General features: G+C 45.7%; 1 protein-coding gene across 3 annotated transcripts in view; it reads right to left on the bottom strand.

Moving 5' to 3' along the window:
* DGKG (diacylglycerol kinase gamma) overlaps positions 1 to 15,235 on the bottom strand; it is a 235,291-nt gene extending 220,056 nt beyond the window's left edge. For all 3 annotated transcript variants that reach the window (XM_006171475.2, XM_006171477.2, XM_027769454.1), the window contains exon 1: positions 15,120 to 15,235. The gene's annotated coding sequence lies outside the window, so the exon portion shown is untranslated. The remainder of the gene's footprint in view (positions 1 to 15,119) is intronic.
* Positions 15,236 to 15,326: the final 91 nt, after the last annotated feature.

Here is a 15,326-nt window from a genome sequence, read left to right as displayed (position 1 = left end):
AAAAAAAAAAAACATGTGACTTGCTTGACGCTGTTTGTATCTGAGTGGGAAATCACACACTGGGTTTCATTTGGTCAGAAAGACACTCTGTTGCTGATGGAATCGCATGCATTTATTCATTCCCCCAACCACTTTCTGGGGAGACTTTAAAATATATAAATACATCTCTCAAATTTATTCCTCCCACGCTCACTTTCCACCCTAAATAAATAATTTTTTGATGGAAATGTCATTCTCCAGAGTGACTGGGCTTGGTACTGTTACAGTGCAAAACTGAGACCAATTAAATTTTACAGAATTTACTCAAGCAAGAGGTAGATAGGAGAAGCTAGCAGTACTTCTCCCTAAATTAGGCTCAGAGTGCCCCATCTCACCACGTGGGCAGGTAGTATTTACAGAGAAACGGAAATGACACGCGAAACCACCTGATTGGCTGCAGTGGCATCGACCGTACATGGTCATGCTTGAGCAGCTTCCAGCCTCTGATTGGCTGAAGGGTCAGCTGTTGTCATTGGCTGAGGCTCAGTGGCTTGGCAGCCAGGATGTACTGTTACGTTACCATGCGCCTGCACGTCGGGCTAAGTTGTAGCTCAGTGCACGCCGAGGTTGCTTTGGGGCCAATTTTCTCACCTCAGTATGAGGCCCAGTTTAGGCCAGTTTAATTCAATGTCATAACACACAGGTTTTATTTCTCCTCAGTTGTCTCCCCCTCCTCCAAAAAAGCTCAATATCCAAACAGAAACCAATTCACCAAGTTTTGTTTTGTATGATCTCTTAGTTCTGTCCCTTTATCTCCATTTGATTCCTTGTGACAGCACCTTCCATTTCTGGGTAACAGCTTTTTAATTGGCCCCAGCATCTGCCTCTAATCTTCATAATTACCTCACTCCATTTTAATCTGCTCTGTGCACGAGCGCTTGACTCATCAAAATCCACTAGTTTCAATTATTTTCTTACTCAGAACTACGCTATCAGTTTGTGTCCAATTCATTTTCCAGGCATTCAGTCTTCTGTATCTCCACTAGTTTGGGGCCAGACAGAGAAGGACTTAGTAATGGGAGAGGTGGTGTCATACGTTCTTTTGGCTGTGATAAGGTGGAGGCAAGTCAGATCAGCAATTGGCTGTAAGCCTCTGGGTCAGGGCTGCCATATGCTGGAAGGGTGAGTTCGCGCCTCATCACAAAGGACCTGAATCTGCTGAGCACTGGGGACGTGCATTTATTTACGTAGAAGCTGATGGGGAAGAGGACAGAAACTGGAATACTGTGAACCTATCCACCGTGCAGAATTGCTGGGAAAACCAGACAGATGAGACAGGGCAGGTGCCTGGTGACACAGACACAAACGAATACGTAATTCCAAAGAGTACTGCGAACTGTGAGTGCAGCTGATGTATCTTCCAAGCAACATGGGCTTCGTACCACAAATTGGTTTATTGGGAATTCATGACTGCGATTGAAGAAGCTAGCATATCTGTGAGTGAGCAGCAAAGAGTGAGAAACACACATATTGACTGTGACTGTGAGCATTTTCTACGGCCACCCAGCCACAGGAAGATTCGGGAGTTGTACTCAGCCGCGACTCTTCTGGCATGAGGGAGGTTAGAGCAGTGAAAGTGGGTTTGTGCTGGCCAGACACGTAGAAAACCTCTTTCAGCTAAAAGTGGAGCTTCAGAGTTTCTCATTCCCTTCATTGACATGGAGTGGAGAAGCTCAGCTGGATGAGCTCTGCTGGTCTGCTGGGTCTCATCCCTTTTTTGGGAGAGATTTCGCTATAGAGTGTGTGTGGTCATTGGAGAGACAGAGAGAAAAAGTGAGAAATCACACCTCAGGGTGGGTGGCCACGCCAGTCTCTTCCCTTCCATTCTCCTCTCGGGATTTTGGGCATACACACACATGCACCTGGTGTGAGTTTCAAGCCATTGGGTCTGGGACTTGAACCACAGTAGGCCATGTGGGAGCACCAGCTCCTTACTCTCTATACCACCTGCTGGCCCCTGTCCTCATTCTGATCAACAGAAAGACTCTGCGTGGTGAAGCAGGCATAATAGATTCCTCAAGAGAAAGAAGCCACTCTAATTCGGACATATGAGTTTCAAGGGGGAGCCTGGTTGTAATAAGTAACCAAAACCTCTAGTTTAGCAGACATATCAAAACAAACAAAAAATTTACAATTATAGGATTCTTGGAGGCAAGCTCAAGTGCTCCAAGATGGTAAGGCATTCAGAAATAATTCCAATAAAGGAAACAAAGAGATGCTTCTTAAAAAAAAAAAAAAAAAAAAAAAGTATCTGAAGACTAAATCCATGGGCTCATAATTAAAAAGGACACTTAGAAAAAGAGAAATGGGGGACCAGCAGTTGGCATAATGGCTATGTCGCTGGACTCCCATGTAGTCGACCATGGTTTGAGTCCCGGACTTGGTGGCTTAAACTCATGCAGGGCACATGTGTGTGTGCGTGCCCAAGATCCCGAGAGGAGAATGGAGGAGAGGGGATTGTGGCATGGCCATCCTCCCATGGGGGTGATTTCTCACTTTCTGTTTCTCTGTCTCTCTCTGTTTTTCTGGTGAGTGCAGGTTCTCTATAGCAAAAACCTCTAAAAAAAAAAAAAAGAAAGAAAGAAGAAAGAAAGAAAGAACTTTACAGAAAAAAAGAAATGAAGACACATACAGAGAAATACAGAGGAAGACGACACAAACATTATATCTATATAAATATATGTGTGTGTGTGTGTGTGTGTGTGTGTGTATATATATATATATATATGAGGTTTTTGTCTTAGGGAGCATGTGCTCACCAGAGAGAAAGAGAGAGACAGAGATGTGAGAGAGAAAGTGAGAAATTACTCCCCCCCAGGGGGTATGGCCATGCCACAATCCCTTCTCCTCCATTCTCCTCTCGAGATCTTGGGCATGCACATACACACACCCCATGTGATTTTCAAGCCACCAGGTTCAAGACTTGAACTGCAGTCAGTCATGTGGGAGTCTAGAGACACAATCATTATGCCATTTGGTGGCCCACAAAATTATGTTATTAAAAATAGCTCAAAATGATCTGAAAATGCTAAATGTCAAACCAAAACTGCCAGAACAACCTCTACTTTATGAAATATATCACAGTTTTCTTTATAATGGGATCAAAATATTTCATTAGTTTATAAACATTTCAATACATATAAAAATTTTTTTTACGAAAATGGTTGAGAGAGAGAGAGAGAGAGAGAGAGAGAGAGGGTTGAGGGAAGTAGGAAAGGGGCTGGTTATTTTAGAGAAAGAAGAGCCGAGAACAGCTCTGTCTGCTACTGGGGACAGTAATAACCAGAAGGTCCAGCGGAGGCTGCTGAGCCACTGCCATTAATTTCTGAAAATTCTGAAGAACAGCAACAGTAGAAAAGCCAAAGAACTAGAAACGAACAAATCTAGTTTTATTTTCATTATCAAAATGAAAAAGAGGGAAGAAGATAGATTCTATAATCTAGCAACAGTGTGGGCATATTAATCTTAGACAAGAATGCAAGTATAGTTTAAAGGAGTTTAAAATAAAAATTATATATAATCTCACCACACAACTAAAAGCACAACAAAGATTTTGTTAAATGTTCTTCCTAGGGGACCACCCGTTGGTGTAATGGCTATGTCTCTGGACTCCTACGTAGTCGACCGCGGTTTGAGTCCCATACCTGGTGGCTTAAATTCATGCTGGGCGCATGTACGTGTGTGCCCAAGATCCCCAGAGGAGAATGGAGGAGAAGGGACTGCGGCGTGGCCATCCCCCTGGGGGTTGATTTCTTGCTTTCTGTCTCTCTTTCTGGCGAGCGCATGCGCCCTATAGCAAAAACCTCTCAAAAAAAATATTTTTAAATGTTTTTCCTGGAATTTACCCATATATACATGAATACCATTTTTAAAAAATGTTTCCATTTCATTTTAGCTCTTTTTGACTTTTTCTCCTTAGTAGTAGATAGTGACCATTACTTGGTGCTATTCAACGTCCTTCGCATAGACCCAGGCAAACACCAGCATTTTTAGGCTTTTAAAAATGTTATCGGGGGCCAACAGAGCCGTGCTGGTTCAGGTGCTGGACTCCCACGTGGCTGACAGTAGTTTCAGTCCCAAACGTGGTAGCTTGAAAATTATGCCAGGAATGTGTGCGTGCCCCAAATCCCAGGAGGATAATGCAGGAGAAGGGATTTCAGAGTAACCACCCCCTGGAGGGTGACTTCTCAGTTTCCCCCTCACTGTTCCTGGTAAGCACACATGCCCAAGGGCAAAAGCCTTTTGAAAAATGTTATACAGGATTTTAAACCTACATATGCTATTTCATAACCTTTTGTGACAATGCATATCTACTCTTTGAATATATTTTACTTTTGCATTTAGTTTAAAATGGAATTTAGTTATTATTTAAACATCTGTTTTTAAAAGTTTATTTCTTCCATCAGAGAGAGACAGAGACAGGCACTCCTAGCAGAGCCTTCCTGTTATGACCCTGCTTTTCAGCTTGCCCAGATCACAGATTTGCATGTGGGAGCCCAGCATGGTGGGCGAGGCCCTAGGACTCTAACCCAGGACCTTTCCTACATGAATCCAGCTATGTTCCTGCAGTGCCACTGCCTAGCCTCTAGACATCTACTTTTTAAGAGGTTTCAGTATCAATTGTCTATACTATTATTTCTTGTACATACTTGATTTGCTTTTGGTAGAATACTCTGCTGGCTAGTCCCAGTGAGTGGATTTTCATTCTGGCATTGTGCATCAGCTCCCGTGCAACCCTCTCACAGCTCACTCACATATTGGTTGGGGTGGAGGACAAGTATATACTGCCCTGTCAGAAGCTGTGGTGTACTCAGCTGTGTGTGGTGCATTTGAGAATCAGCTTTACTCTTGTTCTCTTCTGATTTACAGAGGTCAAACCTGCTCTCCCTCTTAGGAGGTCAAGAAGTCTCCTAAAGTGTTGTTGTAGGTCCATCTGGAGTAGTTCATTCTCATTCTGCGTGCCCCCCAGCTGGCATCTTTTTCTGATTGTCAGTACTACAGTAAATTCCCCAAACAGTCTTACATTAATCTGGTTATTTCCAGTAGAAACCTAGGGGAGGGTGTAGAACTTATGTGCATGCTTCATTTCTTTTTTTGCTATAGGATATGTAAGATCATTGCAATCTCTTCTCCTCTATTTTCCTCTTGGGATCTTAGGCATCCATGCACATGTGCCCAGTATATTTTCCAAGCTCCAGGTCTGGGACTCAAACTACATAGTTGGCCATGTGGGATCCAGTGCTTCAACAACAACACCACTGGCTGGCCTCCTATTTCCCATTTTTAAGACAACATTCTTCTCCTTCTTCTTCTTCTTCTTCTTCTTCTTCTTCTTCTTCTTCTTCTTCTTCTTCTTTTAAGAATGATTGTTGCTATAGGATGTATGTGCTTGCCGGAGAGACAGAGAGACAGAAAGCAAGAAATCACCCCCCAGGGGGTATGGCCATGCTGCAATTCCTTCTCCTCTGGATTTTGGGCTCACACACACATGCACCTGGTGTGTTTTAAGCTTCTGGGTCCAGGACTCACACTGCATCAACTATGTGGGAGTCCAGCAACATAACCATTACACCATCTGCTGGTTCCCCAAAGACTATATTATTCAAAAGTGGTGTATACTTGCACCATAATTACCTTGGGTGTTGATTAAAAAATGCTCTTTCTGGTTCTCCCCTTCTGCACCTCTGAATCAGAATCTCTGATGAGAGAGCCTGGGAATCCCTGTTTCATTACAACGAGGCTCCAGGCAATTCTAATGCACATGAAACTTTGAGAACTAGATTGAGTGGTGACTTGTAAGGACTTAAGAGAGAAAGCCAGGATCCCTTGGAACAACTAAACAAGGTTCACTTAGAACTCACAGCACGTGGTTCCCCATTTTCTTGACAAGTACATTAGTAGGGGCAGACAGTGGTTCTAAGTGTGGGATATTTGACAAAGTTTCTTGTGAACCTTGCAGGCATGGGGGGAAATATGTATTGAATGCAAAGACAAGGATAATGTACCAGCAAGATCATGGCTGGCATGCTGGACCAGCTTAGGTTCTCACACTCCAAAGTGGGTTTTAGAGAAATGTAATGCACATATAGGAGATCTGCAATAGGAGCTAAGGAATTAAAAACCTTGGAATTTGAGGAATCTCTAAAGGAATTGATTTAACAATAAATACTTCCTAACTCTTCTGATCATTGATGTTACTCAAAGACACTTTAAAAAAAATACTTGAGGGCCAGAAAGTGGCATGGAGGTTAAGGCAGCTGGATCTCACATGGTTGACTACACATTTTAAGTCTTGGATCCAGCAGCTTGAAAATCACACCAGGTGTGTGCCCAAAATCCCAAGAGGAGAATGGAGGAGAAGGGATTGTGGAGTGGTCATTTCCCGATGGATGATTTCTCATTTTCCCTCTCTCTCTGTCTCTCTCATTTCTCTTTGCAAGTGCATATGCCCTATAGCAAAAAGAAAATTAAAAAAACTTGAGCCCAGGCCTTCACCCCAGATCAATTAAATGGGCATTTCTAGGTGGGATCCATAATTGGTATTTTTTAAAGTTCACTAAGTGGCTATTATATCTAACCAGAGTTGAGAACTGCTGGCCTAGAGAGGACCGTGTTTACAAACCTGTGAACCTCCAATGTGGAAGAGGATCACAGGTGTTACTGTAAAAGCCCATCCTTGGCCATTCACCCAGCTGAAGTGAGCATTGGTCTAGCTGAGTCAGCAGATGGCTACTGGTGGAGCTTGGCTGTCAAACCTAGACTCTCCACACGGCAAGGTGTTTCTTCCCCTTATTGAAGAGGCATGGATCTCCTTGACGTGAGTCTTTCACATATTGGCCACGTTTATCCAGAAGAATGAAAAGCGACTCTCTTCGTGAGCTCATAGGCTCGCATGGTTTCACTTTCCGCTTGGACCGATGCCTCCCTGATCTGGGCCCGTAGTCATGTAGCTTGTCTGTCCAACCACATCTCCACCTGGCTCTGTCATTAACACCTCAGCTTTGACTTGCCAGGACTCATGAACTCCACTCCTGCTCCTATTCTGTGACTCTTGGTCACCTCTTCTGGGTGCACCAGGTTGGAGGAGCCTGGGAGCCCCCTCTGGTCTCTCTACCTCTCCGACTCCCCTCTCACACACTCAATTACGAGTTCTTTTCTGATTCCAACTCTCCCTCCAGCTAACTTTCAGCCGTTCTGTTACCTGAACTCCCAAAAAGCTCCCCCAGGAGGACTTGCTTCTCATCTTCCCGGCTTTGTAGCCAGAGGAATCTCTCAGCTGTTAAGACTTGACCATGTCAACCCCTATTTAACATCTCTCAGTGTCTCCCGCCCCCTGCTCTCTACACGAGAACATGTACATTTGAATTTGATTAGGCAGGTCTGGTTGTCAGCAGCCGTGTGGCCACTGAGTTTTTCTCTTTCATCTCTTTTCTTGCGCCAGCAGATTTACCTAGACCCTCACAGCCTTTTTCAAGGAGAGTCAACAACATTTCTGAATGGATTGAAAGTATAGGGTAATAAAAAGAAAAATCAACAATGAGTGTAAGGGTTTTGGCCTGACGAAATGGATGAAGCTATCAGTCACTGCGATGGGAAGCCTGTGGGGAAAGCCTTGTGGGAGAAAATCAGAAGTTTGTTTTCAATTATGTCAAGTTTAATATGCCTGTTAAAGACCTGGGGCAATGACAAGCAGTTTGATGCCACACCCTGCAGGCTGGGCCACATGGGACGTTTCCTGGGTCACACCTAGGGACCTCCGTGGGCTGCTGACACCCATGCTGCTTGCCTCACGTGCCTGCGATTGGACTCAGGAGAGTTCCTGGATGTCCACGCAGTTGGCTCTCCTTTTCTGTGGATTCCACATCCATGGACTCAATTAATGATGGATCAAAATATTAGAAAAGTAAAATGTAAAAACATTGCAATAGTGAAAATAATATGAATAAAAACAATACAATATAGCAATGATGCACATAGCATTTATATTGTATAAGGTATTATAAATATATATAAATATATATCAATAGTCTATAGATGTTTTAAAGTATCATGAAGAGGTCAGCAGTGGCATAGTGGTTAAGGTGGCCGGATCCCACATGGCTGACTGCGTAATCGAGTCCCAGACCCAGCACTTTGAAGAAAACATGCGAGGCACGCGCACGCGTGCACGTGTGTCTGTGCACGCACGTGCGCATGCCTAAAATCCTAGAAGGAAGGAGAAGGGAGAAGGAAGCGCCATGAGACCATCTTCTGTGCTTTCTCACTTTCTCTCTCTGTGTCTTGTCAGTGAGTGCACGTGCCCTCTGGCAACATTAAAAAAAAAAAACTATACATGAAGATGTGAGTAGGTTATATGAAAATACTATGCCATTTATATAAGAGACCTGAGCATCCTCAGATTTTGGTATCCTGAGGAGGGTCCTAGAACAAATTCCCCATGGATACCAAGGGACAACTGTACATTGTTATCTTCTAAGTGTGATACACATAGATAGGATGTTATTATTATTTTCCTTATAAAAAATCGCTCTTTACTTGGACCCGTTCTCTCTCTGCCTTAGAGAGCTTTTGGTTCCATTTTTCTACTTGTTAAAGAGAGCGCTTAAGCTGTTTACTTCTTTCTTCTTTTACATCATGATCCTAGGAAATAATCTTTCATTTTCACGGAGGAATCAATGCTTAAGAGGCTAATTCCAAGAGAAGAAATGGATATGTTTGCAGGACACAAAGCCTTAAGATTCTTTAGAAAAGGAGGTGAAAAGATGTGTCCTGGAGAAAGCACTAGTCAAAGAGTAGCAGTGCCCTGGTTCCTGCCCTGTGTCCCACCAGGCAGGACATGCCCCCTTTTGGAGGTGACACAGAGTTCCTGATTTTTTTTTAATGAAGGTTTGGGACCAGATACTCTTCTGGTTTTTTTTCTGATACAGTTTTCTGTGATGCTAAAAACACTTAGATTTTTCCCAAAATACACATCTCTTACACTAATGGAATAACACCCTAGGGTGCTGAGACAACACGCAAGCTAGATAGTTAGACCATATTCCTTAGTCTGCCCAGAATCCTTGAGTAAGGAGGCCACTGCCACCACCATCACCACCACTATCATTACCTTTATGGAAAATACAATCGTATGTATTTATTCAAGGTTTGAGCCTTAGGGCATGTGCACTTGCCAGAGAGAGACCGACAGAGACGGTGAGAAGGAAAGTGAGAAATCACCCGCCAGGGGGAATAGCCATGCTGCAATCCCTTCTTCATTTTCCTCTCAGGCTCTTGGGCATGCACACACACATGCCTGGCATGCATGAGTGTGAAGTCATGGGGTCTGGGACTTGAACCACGGTCAGCCATGTGAGAGTTCAACAACACAACTGCCATGCCATCTGCTGGCCCCAAGTTCTATTTTTAAAAATTGGAAAAATCATAAAAAAAAATTTATTAACTCAAGGAGCTGAAGTTAATCCCAGGGAACATTCTGAAATAGGATGTGACATGAGCTTTTAGGATTGAAGTTGTGATCTCTAGGAACCAACACAGGTTCACTGAAAGTAGTTTATGTCAGACCAACAAAATCACCTCTTTGACAAGGTTACTGGACAATGGATCAAGGGCATACCAGTGACAAAGAGTATCTGAACTTTATCAAGATCTTTGATAAGGTTCCTTTGATAAACTTTTGAAAGAGATGGAGAAATAGGGGCTGAATGATAATACAAAAAGTTGAATTACTTTTCTTAAAAAATGCCGTTTAATTATTGAATTAATATTTATATGCAGGGAGCATTTAGTAGAGTGCTTCAGACTCCTCTAATCATCATCAATTTTACTGATGATCAGTCGAAGAAGTTGTGCTTATCAGACTCAGGACGCAGGAGGCTGACTGGGAGGCAACAGTCAATACATGGATGACAGACCCATAGCCAGCAATATCTGGGCCAGCTGGCAAGAGCGGCTGAATTGAACAAGGTAAAAGGAGGATTAAATGCAAAGGTTCTGTATTTGTGTACCAGGCATCATCTGTTCAAGCCTAATGTGGGGGTGAGAAGGTGAGTGAGACGTGAAGGGTGAAGAGCAAGCTGAAGGAGTGCTCGCTTATTTAATTTGCAAGTTTAACAGGTGCCAATGGTATCGATTCCTCATTCGACTTAAAGGGTTTTAATAAATATAGGAAATTTAGAATGAAGCAGGTAATGATCTCACTATCCTTGGGGCTGATTAGGTCTCCCTTGAAATTTTATTCTTTACAAATAACAAAATTAGAGAAAACTGAGAGAAAAGGGATAATGACAGTGAGGGGACTGGAGCAAATGCCCTGTGAAGGACATTGACAGGGAGGTCAAGAGACAAGTGGCATGATTAACGGAATATGAGATCCTGGTGAAGCCAGTGTCGCTCTTGGGTCCTGGGGACAGGGCATCCTGAGGTCAGCATGGGTCCTGGGGACAGGGCTTCCTGAGGTCAGCATGGGCAAAGTGGTTGGCGGGCCTGCTCTCAAGGTTTGCTTCTCTCATCAGGCCATACCATGGATGGGTTCTTTTCTCCCTATCTTACCTGTCCAGGCACAAGACCTCTTAAGTCCCTGAGCAACATTTTGTACTCTTGAAATGTCATTCACATTCACAAATTATACCAGTTATTTCCCTGGAAAGCCTTCAGAAGAACCCTTCTCTGACCCCCTGGGAAGCCAAGATGATAACGATTTACATCAACATCACCACACACAATAAATTATTGAGGCAATAAAGTGAACCCACTTGCCCTGTCTACATGCATTTCTGTGTCTGTCAGATGCTGTCTTCCCTCAGCTCCTCCTACCACCTGCCCTCCAGTGTGCTCTGGTATCTGCAGTTCCCTCTCTACCTCCATGCCTTCAAGTCTTTTCATTTCTGCCATGGAGTGCAGACAACACTGGTACGTAGTGAGCAGTTGGCGTATTTCACTCAGCACCGCATCTTCTAGACGTGTCTACTTTGTATTGAATGACAGAATCTTGCTTTTTTTTATGGCTGGGTAGTGTTCCATTGTGTATTTGTGCCACATTTTTAATACAACCATCAGTTGTTGGACATTTAGGTTGATTCCATGTCTTAACTATTAATTTTATTTTTAAAAATGGTTTTGTTAGTAGTTACTAACCCTGGGTGGTTTTCTTTCTTCCTTCTTTATTTTTTTAAAATTTGTTTATTTAATTTTTTATCCAAGAGACTTTGTTACTTATATGGTGGTATCAACTCCCACTGTGGATTGGTTGTGGGGTTTGGTTGTGGAATTCTGACACTTGGTACAAACAGCTCCACGAACATAGCCAGTACATGAAGAAGCTGTTATGGACTGGTCGGACTTGCTGGATCTGGCTGTGGTCGTGATACATTGTAGGAGAGAGGGTTATAGTTACTTGCACAAAGAAGTGGAGTGTTATGCACACCTATATATTTTACACAACAGATTGATTTGCTCCGTTATTACGTGGCCTATGGCTAGACCATGCTGGAACTGACACTTGCTCACGTAGTCATAGGTATAGCTTATACTGTATGACTTCCATAGTCATACTTGGGTACACAGAGCATAGTAGTACACGTGATTCCTTCTCCCAAGAGGCCAGGGGATGCTCATGTGGTGTGGCTTGGTCATGGGGACCCTGGTCTGTTCAAGTCCCTAGGGTTCCCCTGCCTTGACTACGGTAGAGTTGCTGCTGGTGAGTGGAAGCGTAAATTGATGTAGTCCTTTTGAAAAGCGACTTCTCATATATATCAAAAATCTTAAAACCTCTGTGCTCTTTGACCCAGTGACTCTGCTTCTGGGACTGTATCCAAAGGAACTAATCAGAAATGTGTGCAGTAAAGACTTTGCCCAGAGATATTTGTAGTTGCTAAAGATAGGAAACAATTTAAATGACTAACAGTGTAATAAGATGCGGCCATGAAAATGGTGTTCGTGAAGGACTTTTGCTATGACACTAATTAAGGAAAAAAGCACAAAAGCAGCAGTTACAGACGCAGCCTTCCTTTGGGGTCAGATGGCCTGCATTTGAATCTTGGCTCTGCCACTTACTCGCTTCATGATTTCGGCAAGCCACCTGAACTCTGGGCAACCTAGAAAACCGAGATTGACAGTAATAATACTTACTTCAGAGGAACTTCTGAGCGGTAAAAAGCAAGTGTAGGGACCAGCAGATGGCATAATGGTTATGCTGCTGGACTCCCACTTAGTCAACTGCAGTTTGAGTCCCAAACCCGGCTGCTTAAAACTCACACTGGGTACATGTGCGTGTGTGCCCAAGATCCTGAGAGGAGAATGGAGGAGAAGGGGTTGTGGCATGGCCATCCCCCCTGGGGGGTGATTTCTCACTTTCTCTCTCTCTGTCTATCTAGAGAGTGCATGCACTCTATAGCAAAAGTGTCTCTTAAAAAAAAGCAAATATAATGAATATGATTTTTTTAATATGATTCTTTTTTTTTTTTTTGTAGAGGTTTTCGCTATAGGGCACGTGCACTTGCCAGACAGACAGAGAGAGACATAGAGACAGAAAGTGAGAAATCACCCCCCAGGGGGGATGGCCACGCCGCAATCCCTTCTCCTCCATTCTCCTCTCAGGATCTTGGGCACGCACTCACACACGCCCAGCGTGAGTTCTAAGCCACTGGGTCCGGGACACGAACCGCGGTTGACTACGTGGGAGTCCAGCGACATAGCCATTACGCTAACTGCTGGTTCCCTTAATATGATTCTTAACGCCATGCAAAATATATTAATTAGGTACCCAGCAAATGTGTGCTTTTTATGAACTGTACGAGGAGACTTCAAACAGCTCATGGAAAAAATAACATTGATGTACAAGCTTGTCTTGGTACAATTTTTGAAAACCATGAGTAATTTTTTTCATAATGTGCATTTTCAATGCGTTTTTTAAAGATCCCCCCATATAATCTCAAATCATAAAACTGTTAGAGAACAAATATGCTGATATATTAATAGCATAGGATCTGGATCTGGGCAGTAGACTCATGGGTGATTTGTTCGATTCCTTGCATACTTTCCAACTTTCCAAATCTTCTGCAATAAACAAATTATTTTCTCCTAAAAGAGTATATTGTAGTGAAGTCATACAATAAGACATTGCTGACAAAGAGTCTTACCACAGTGGAGCCATCCTCCCCTTCCCTCTTCGTTTCCCTTCCAGGGGAGGAACTGGGGGCCAGTCTCCTCTCAACCCCATCAACAGTAAAGGGAAGGATGAAGGGTGCTGTTTTCTGGGTTCTCCCCGGGAGGAGTCTCAGACATGCACAGCACCGCCTCTGGGAATGTGAGGGTTGGAGGGATCCTTCCCACCTGTTGCAAGGTGGGGAGGAGCTGGAACAGAGAGCGTGTAGCCTCTCCCAGCTCTAAGAAACTAGACTGCAAGATGCTCCTGTGTTGTATCATCTCCTCCGCACGCCGTGGTTAATCTGAACCAAATACTACATGGCACCGTAAGGCGGGAAAGCGTTTTATTTGCTTCTCCTGGCCAAGACCCCTTCCAGAAAGATCAGGCCTATGTCTAAGGCCTGCGGTGCTGGACACAACGTTAAGGGCGATTAGCAATAAAGACAGATCAGGAGTACAACAGGGAAGTTAGCTTAGTTGCTGCTGCTTTATTTAATGAGCGTACTTTATATTTGGGGTGAAATCTCTGGCAAATACAGCCTCCTTTTAACATGACAAACAGCAAAGTACCTTCCCTTAGGACACATCCCTGGAACGAGAAGCCACAGAGCACAAAGGTGTGTGGGTGTGTGTGGGTGTGTGTGGGTGTGTGTGGGTGTGTGCATGCGCATTGGAGACCAGATCTTGACATTTGCCCCCATGATTAATGTCTTTCATTGGCAACGAGGGTAGGCTCTACTCCAGCAAGTGACTGTGAGCTGTTTAGCTGTATTTTAAGACAAAGTCCCAGGCACAAAAATGAGGAAGCCGATCTCCCCACGGGGACCAGAGAGGCAGTCTGCTGTTTGTGTCCTGGTCGCTGCTTCTCATCTGACTTCCCTTGTGTACACTTCTAGAGCCCAGGTGTCCCCCAAGTCTCGGCAATGACAGAACGACAGGCGGCCCTCCCAGCCCTCCTCCCCACAGCAGGTCACCGCATGCTAATAAGCTGAGGAGAAAGCCACGCAGCGCCTCTGCCCCCCAGCTCGCCGCGCTCCCCCAGCCACTGCGGCGCAGCCACGAAGCGCCCCGCGCTGCGGTAGACCCTCCTGCCGCGGGGGGCGACTGTGGAGGGGTCTCGACCCACACCCGGAGCTCCGCAGACGGATCACCGACCACGGGGTGATGCCTCGCGCTGGCTACCCACTGCAGTGATGACGGCGATGGGGCAGCTCGTCATCGTCACCTGTAGCCCCCTCCCCAGCTCAGCCCACTGGTCCAGAAGAACAGCTCGGGACGTGCGGGCGAGGGGAAGGCGGAGTTCGCGAAGCCCTACAGGTGATTCTGCACGCACCCCTCAAGACACAAACGGGCTCAAATCGTGACTCCGACGACACAGGCCAGCCTTCCAGTCTCTTCCTGACCCTCTGCTCCTCTCTCTGCCAAGGTAACCCTGTTCCCTCTAGCTCCCCTTCAAGTCCCCCAGCCAGGGGCTTTGTGGAATGCTCCCCAAGTGGGAGAGCCACTCGGGACGGCTGGAGGCTGTGGCCCCAGATAGCAGGAACCCGTCTCCAGCTCTCGCCGCCCTTGTGCACCGCGGAGCGCGCACTGGGTGACAAGGAGCAAGGCAAGTCCCGGACGGAAGAACCCGACCAGTTGCTTCAGCGAACTGGAGCAAGAGCTTTTTCTCACACGTCTCTGGGTTCGGGAGGGCCTCCAACAGCAGGAGGGCGGGCGCCCCACCCCGCATCCTCCCCTGGTCCGCAACGCTCCCTTGGGACACCCCCTCCCGCAGGGCTGCGCGGCAGGTGGCACTGTCAGGGTGGGCGCAGCCGCCTGGGCTGGAGCCCGGTCCCTGGCCACGGGGCCGGCTGCAGCTCTGCCCCCTTCCAAGTTGCTGCGCCCGGGGTCCCATAAGCCCCAAGCCGCGTCCGCCACGCCGGCCGCGGTCTTACCTCACCAAGCAACACTTGGTTGCGCGGTTCCCGAGCGCTCCGTCCTTGCGGCTGATTCCCTTACTTGGGAGAAACAAGGAACCGAGAGACAGAAAGGGGACCGACGCGGGAGTCTGCGCGTCTTCCCGCCCGCGCGGCTCCCGGGGCGGGGAAGCGCACAGCGAGCGGGCGCCGTGGAGGTCCGGCTGCCGGCCGCGGTCGGGCACG

The sequence above is a fragment of the Tupaia chinensis genome, unplaced genomic scaffold, assembly GCF_000334495.1.
Source record: "Tupaia chinensis unplaced genomic scaffold, TupChi_1.0 Scaffold149658_1, whole genome shotgun sequence".
Lineage (NCBI taxonomy): Eukaryota > Metazoa > Chordata > Mammalia > Scandentia > Tupaiidae > Tupaia > Tupaia belangeri.
This window is presented reverse-complemented; position numbering and strand designations above follow the sequence as displayed.